The sequence below is a fragment of the Gossypium hirsutum genome, chromosome D09 (assembly GCF_007990345.1).
Source record: "Gossypium hirsutum isolate 1008001.06 chromosome D09, Gossypium_hirsutum_v2.1, whole genome shotgun sequence".
Taxonomy (NCBI): domain Eukaryota; kingdom Viridiplantae; phylum Streptophyta; class Magnoliopsida; order Malvales; family Malvaceae; genus Gossypium; species Gossypium hirsutum.
Window position 1 is genome coordinate 49,023,766 of NC_053445.1, and position 8,081 is coordinate 49,031,846.

Below are 8,081 nucleotides of genomic sequence, written 5' to 3' on the forward strand. Positions count from 1 at the left end.
CACTAATACATGCACGAATGAGATGAAATTTATTAGATTCCAATCATCAAAACAGCCAATTTCAGGCTTAGGAAATCAGCAGACTTGCGACAAATTTTTGGATGGGGTCCTGACATTTCTAGGTTGAGATGTCTCATGGCGTTTGAAGATCTATCTCTTAACTTCGAAACGCATTTTGAATCACTTGATTTTGAGTTCGGGAGCCCAAATTATAACCTTTTAATAAAGACTGCGCGAGCAAAATTTCTGAATGGTATTATGACGGGAATTACGAATTTCGGGCCTTTAATTCGAGTTTAAATCATATTGGATTCGGGTTTTAGACTTAATTTTTATTATATATGAGCTCAATATTATATTTGTCAGATCTTATTATTTTATTATTATTTTATTCCAATTTTTTATAATTATTAAGTATTTAAGTTATTTAGGAGTTTTATGTTAATAAGAAATTTTAGTTTAAAACTATTTCTTGTTTAGATTAAATTAGAGTTTTAGTATACTTAAGAGTTCTATTTAGATTTATTTAGATAGCCTATATATAGGCATTTACATTGTACACAATTCATTCAATTCATTATTATTCTATTTCTCTGATTGTGGATTCTTCGTGTTTTCAAGGCTTTTTAGGACTTCTACACGCCCTGTTCTATCTTTCCATTTATCTTCTTATTTATTTACTTAATCTTTGATTTATCATTTATTTTAGTTATTTATTTTAATTTTTTTATCTGACTTGAATTCAATTTGTTTTAGATTGTGTCAAAATCTAAATTTTTTCCCGAATGTCTAGAGCCCTAAGTCAAATCCGCGACTTTGACAAACTTTATGATCCGCTTTCGCGTTCATCCTTCTCATCATTTATTAATTGGTATCAAATTTGGGTGTTTTAGGTGTTCTTTTATTTTTATAAACTGATTTTTAGAAACAGCCTCAAAATAATTTTTTTTACCCCGACAGTTTTCAAAATAAATATTTTTCAGTGGGTAAACGATTTTAAAATGATCTAAAATTTTATATACCATTTCTTGACACTGTTTTAAAGTATAAAAGAATATTTCCCACAAAAAAGTGATAAAAAGCATAAAAAATAAAATACAAAAAAATAAAAAATATTTTGTGGATTGAATTTTGTGCTGAAACTTTCAGATCAGATCTACATTATTTGAGGAGGCTACAATTTAAATTTCATAATTTTTGGAAATAGAGAACAAGTCAAACGAAGTTTGTCAAGTTGCTTTGTAATTTTTCGGGCTTTCGGGTTTCAGCAATTTTCATTGACTCTTAGCTTTAAGTTTTCATTTGTTTTTACTTTTTATTTGTTCATTTACACATTCTAACACTTTCTTGTTTCTTGTTTTAGTAGGTTAAAGCACGTTACATATTCATTCCTTCATATAATAAATTCTTTGATGTCTAGCTGATTTTGGACTCATAATGCTCTTAGGTTTGCTTTGTTAATTTGATTTTAATATATTTTGATTAATTGATATCGACACTTTTTAAAAAACTCGCAAGATTAATTCTTACCTTATGAGAATTTGATTTTTATTTCTAAGTACATAACAGTGAATTTTGCTTAAATTTTCTTTTCTTAAGTGTTGTGTTCTTTTCATGCTTTCATAATGATTAGCAATACTATGTTTGGGAAGTTGAGAAGAGATTAAGATGTTCGAAATGCTCGAGATCAGCAATGTGACACTATTCTAGACACGATCAACAAAAATTTAGAACGTCTAAGTACTAAAATTAAACGTCAGAATTGTAATTGGGGAGATAAGATTGATCAGCCTCATCTTCGTGCAAATAATGCTCTACGTGTCTCGTGCAAATTATGAGACTTTGATTAATAATGACCGTAGGCAACATTCTTTAGCTAAACTAAAGTTCAACATTCACGGTTTCGAGGGAAATATGATCTTGAAGCATATTGTGAGTGATAATTAAAAATTGACCTTATGCTTCGTTACTATAAATGCCAAGAAGAGGAAAAAGTCCAATTGGCGACCCTTGGAGTTTCAGATTATGCGTTGAGTTGGTGGATTTAATTTGGAATTGATCGTCAAAGAAACCATGAAAGGGTAATTAAAACATGGGACAAGTTGAAGCAAGTGATGCGAAAGCGTTACGTTCCTTCTCATTACTATAGTGAGGTCTCAACAAGACTTCAACGCCTTATTCAAGGTAATCGATCTGTTGATGAGTACTTTAAGGAGATGGAGATGCTAATGCAAAGAGCAAATATACAAGAGGAGGAAGAAACTACCATGGTATGATTTGTAGATGTAAGGGTTGGAAGTTATATATAAGCAAAGAATTGAGCTAAAACAGCGGGGTTACAGATTTTGCAAAGCAAGAGAGCATTATGAAAAAAATAAATATCAAAGGGGTATGTCCAAATGAATTTATATTCCTATAAAATCGAAGTCTAAACTCACATTAAACAACTAGTTTAAGGAGGATCGACTTATATAATAATTAATTATAGGGAAGGATAGTATGAAATAAAGATGTCACATCATCTTGTATCTTTTATCAATTATTTAATGTCATTTTAGTATTTTTTATGTTATTGACATATGATTTTAGTAACTTTTTAAAGTCTAAAGTTTAGTGTCTAAGGTCTAGATTAAAAAAATTACTAAAATGATGTGTCAATAATATAGAAAAAGATGTTGAAATGGCATTAAATAATTAGTAAGGGATCTGCTTGATAAATTTTTTTAAGAATTTATAACTTATTATTGAAAGATGACAAATAAACTTAAGCCAGTAATAAAGATTTTGCCCTACTTGCGGTACCATTTATTGAATTGATCTAAGGGCGAGGTGTGGTTCAATTTAAAGACTTTCTTTGTCTCGTGTTATCAGATTTATTGCTGGGTTTTATGCCATGCATCGAGATACTACTCTTCTCTTTCGGAATAAAATGATTTCCTTGAATAAACAAAAAGTAATATATACGGTTAAGTAAGAAGATAGTGTATACATTAAGGATTTAATTGTCAATTTTTCATAGGGTTAATTATGGTAATATCAATTAACTTTTTTTCTAAAGTATTATGATTATATAAGCTCTTCCATCATATGCTCAACCAATTAAATGATTCCACGTCATTTTTTAATTAGTAAATAAAACAGCAAAAGTGAAACACAAAAAAATCTTAGTTGAATGTGGACAGATTAGAATCCTAGCTCATACCAAAAATTATTTTATTAACTCTTCTTACATTTCTATAAATTAAAATAAACATATTTTTTTTTAACATCATATGTATAGTTGGTAAGAAGAGATGATGGATGATGGGTTAATTTTTAATTGATAAAGACATGAATGATGTGATAAGAAAGGTTCATAAAATGATTTTTCGAGTACAAATATAAATCTTCAAGTATTTTTTATAGGTTAAATAAAATTAAAATAGTTTTCCTGTTTGCTTCTTCTATTCGTCTCTCTCGTCTTACCTTCTAACCTTTTTTATGGATCAAACAAATAAAATGTTATATTATTTTTTAATAAATAATTTATTATTTTATTTTATAGAAAAACTACACATATCCGCATCTATAAAAATCAATAAAATAAGGATATATTCTCCATTATTATAGAAGACCGAAAGCCAAAAGTTAAAAGTGTTTTCCATGTGATAGCAGTACATTGGATAATGAGAATTATTTATTATGTCACTGGTTATACGTTGGCCACGTTAAACATGTGTGCATCGTCGATGTGACTTAAAATAAGAATTGTAATTAGCTTTAAATAACATTCCAAAATATCACTAAATTCCATGTACCTTCGGACGATGGAACCGTGCAAAACGTGCATCCATAGAATCTAAAAAAGTAAAAAGGAAGACCTCTCTGTCAATTTGGAATTATATCGGAAAAAGAAACGTTTTAGCCATCACTTTATACTGGGCAAAGAAAAAAGGATGATTTTATGATATACTATACTTTCCGGATTGCCTAAATAATCATTATTGAAGGGAAATAATAGGGTAATAAATGTGATAATGGTTCATATTGTAGATGGCACAGGGGAGCAACTGAGAAAAGAGGTTTGGGTGTGTAAGAGATTGGGAGGGAGTTGTCTCCAAGTGTTTTTATAATATGTAGATGAGTTATATATATATCTTGTGTATTTCTTAATTTGGTGCGGGTAGGAGGTATCAATTATAGAAGGAAATTGATTGAACATGGGTCTTAATCATCATATATTCTATTCTATAAATATAGGAGTAGAATGACGAATTGTTAACTAAGAGTACTAAATGAAGTCAACATGAGGTGATTAAATGAAATGTCGTCAATTTTGAAAAAATGATGAATTAACGGATCTTGATAAGAGTTCTTTCTTATATATCTTACTACATGTGCACTTTATATGACATGGTATTCGGCAAGATGATTCAGAAACTAAACTCCTAGCTAGTGAGGCTATGAGGCCGGACACTATCGAAATCTATCTTCAAGTGTAGGCTTATATTAATTCGTGGAAGGATGATATGACGAAGGCATAAAAAAAATCTAATAGTACCAATGAGTGTCAAATGTGGAGTTTGAAGAGAGATTTAAACCATAATGAAAGGTCAAAGGAAATAAATATCTATCATTTTTCTTAATCCATAATGATCGAGTCTACGTCGCCACTAACATTAGCAACATGTCAATAATCAACTATAAACGACCATCCCACATTTTTTGTGTGGGGGTGGAAAAGACGTTTTAGGCGTGTATGTGTAAATATTTAAAATATAACATCCGATAAATAATGTGAAATAAATTAATTTAAAGTAATAAAAAAATTCAGATAAGTAAAAATATTAATTATTATATAGTTTGTATTGTCATTTTCTTTATAATAAATTAGAAGGTAACAATGAATCTTTAGTTAAAAATGTAAATGTTTAATGTGTTATGCTTAAATCTATCATTTACATAAATTTATATAAAGGTTTGAAAATACAAAATCACTCTATAATAATCTATATTGACCTTTATAAATATTCAATTTTGATTATTAACATTTTATCTTTTACATGAGATAAAATAATATTATATTTTAAGAAATTGTGTTACCACGCGTGGAGCAACTAGCATTATCGTTTCACTTAATATTTCTTTCAAATCAACAACTTTTGTTTATAATAGTTGTTGTTTAGAACAATTGTTGTTCGAGAATTGTTATGTTCAAAACAAGATTTTAGTTAGAATAATTGTCATCTAGTGTAGTTGTTATTTGAGAACAACTCTTGCTAAAAAACTTATGTTTGAAACAAGTCAAAATAACTATTATTCAAGAACAACTCTCTTTCAATAACAATCACCGTCTTGCGTTTTAAGAGATGTTTTACATGATACTGCTTCACCAAAGTAGAAGTGAAAATAACACCCAAGTACAATCATCGCCTAGTGTAGATGTTTCATGTTTGATTCTTAAAGCTCTCTCCCTAAAATTCTCTCATTTATTTTATTTATTTAGTCTTATCATTAGTCATATTTTCTTTTCTCCACTTTACCAACCACCACATGTTGTTGCATTCAATGTTATCAAATCTACTCTAGTCTTTCTCTTTATATTTTCCGGCATATCTCGTTCACTTGTTTGTAACATTTTATCTCTCCATCAAAGAACCTCTACGACCTTTTAAAATATACTTTTTAATATTTTCATGATTGAATTGGTGTCGAGTTAACTCATAACACCAACTTAATCACGTAAATAATATTATAATTAATATTAATTTTTTTACAAGCCATACACTATTATTAGGAATAAATCACTACCACACACGCTACTAGAAAACAATTCCTATAACTTTAACCCACCATGTGGACATGGGAGAAACAACTACGTAGTATTACTCTGGAATTTAAAAGCTCCAATCACAAAAAGCATATACTACTTTATTAAGTTCTCTATGTGCCCAAAAGAAACCACATATTGTTGAATTGATTTTAATAGAAACACAATGTCTTATAACAAGACCAATTTCAGTCTGATTAGGTTCAATCGAGCCAAGGGCTCGGTATACTTCAAGACAATCAGTCTCAATTACCACTATCAAATTGTAGTCCTTTGAGCCAAGAAAGAGCATCCCGAATGGTCAAAGCTTCTAAATAAGAGCAGAAATTGCTCCCGTAACATGCCCTGTTAACCCTTTGTGAAAGTCTCCTCTCTCGTTCGAATAGCAGCTCCATAGCCCCGTTCGTGCATCAAACGTCCAGTTACAACATCTGTATGCATTTTTAGCAATGATGGTAACGACAATGTCCATCTTCTAGAATTCTGTTGCACCGTAGAAGTTGCATGTACCCTGGCCCAATTGACATTTCGAAACTTTCCAATCCTGCAGGTAAGACATAGCAAAGTGGAAGATGTGAGCAGCAGAAAATCCTTATGTTGCCAAACAAACAAGTTTTAAACCAAATACTCCTCACGATTACACAGCTTTTTAAGCCTTTCGAGCTCCCCAATATTCAACAGTTTAAGCAACAAACCAGGGTCACTAACACCATATATATCAATGTCACTTCTCTGCCAAACAAGCATTGCCACACCGAAGGTACAAAGGACGATCGGCATTCCCTATGAATAAATTGGATTTACAAGGAACAAATCTTTCAACAACGCCAAATAAAATCGCTAACTTGCAGCATAAGTAAGCTATTCCACACTTCCAACCAAGGACTATTCTCAAACAAGTTTTGAGGCCAGAAAATCTCTTAGTGGCTAACATATGGCCGGATTAACATAGAGAAGAGCCAAATGTTATTGCATTTTATAACTAAATACTATATTTTTAATAAGAATTAAATATGTAATGCATTTATTACAACTAAATAAAATAATGTCAAACTAAAACTTTCATTACTAAAACTAAAAGTGTTATTGCAATTTTAGAATAAATAAATGGCATATATTTAAGGGAATTATCTTAAAAAATATTTTCATTTAATAGGTAGAAAGAAGTAAAAATTGTTTATGGTAAAAATACATTATTTTAAGGAAATACATATTGTTGAAATTTAAGATAAATAAATGTAATTAATTCTGTCCATACATGATGCAAATAAGAACGTAATTCCCAAAATCTAGTTTGGTTTCCTACCCTGACTCATTTTCCACATTTAAATTTAATCAAGCATACAAATAGTAAAATATTATTTATAATAAATGCCTATAATGATTCTTTCTCAAAAACAACCCTATAATAATTCTAGAAAAAGCATTTCCATTTAATAGGTAGAAGGCAATATAAATCTACTTATGGTAAAATACATTATTGTAGTGACTGTTGATCTAGACATATTGGTTTCGTCCCTTAATTGAACTTTCGCCGTGTTCACCGCCTGTCTTGCTACTTTCTGTTTGATTTACCATCAAATTCTTGATCCTCCAAATCAACACATGGTAAGGCCTGTAAATAAAGATTTAGCTTGTAAAATGATTGTGAAAAAATAAGTTGCTATATGTAAATCAAACAAACAAGTAGCAACACTGAATGCCTGGAAACTGCTTCATCGGCCTGTAACTAAAGAATGCAGAAGAATATAGTGAATACCAAATAGCAGAGACGACGTAAGAAAGTTTTTGCTTTTAATTTTTTATTGTATGCATGAAATCAGTCCTATTTAAAGTACAAGTAGAGTGTTATTCTGATAAATTTGTAAGTAAACAATAAAATTGTTTTTAACTTTAGATTATTACGTATTGGCTCCATTAATAACGCTTGTATGTATTGTTTTGCAGAAATATTCATTGACCAATTAATTCATGACATGAAACGCAATTTTTCATTAGTAAAAAATAATGAATCGCATGCTCTTTTTTCGATTGGTAAAAATACTAATATCCATTAATCCTATGTCAATAAATTAATTCAATTATCATAATTAAGTCAGTTCTCAAAGTTGGGTGTGCGAGAAAGTGATATATTCCACCATTTTTTCACCAATCAAGTACAGACCTGAGCCTTGGCCGCTGGTGGGGAGAAAGTGATGTTTCCTTTTGCGCATATAATGCGTTGGCTTGGCATTTGTTGGTGGCAGCGTTGTACTCCTTCACATACCATGTT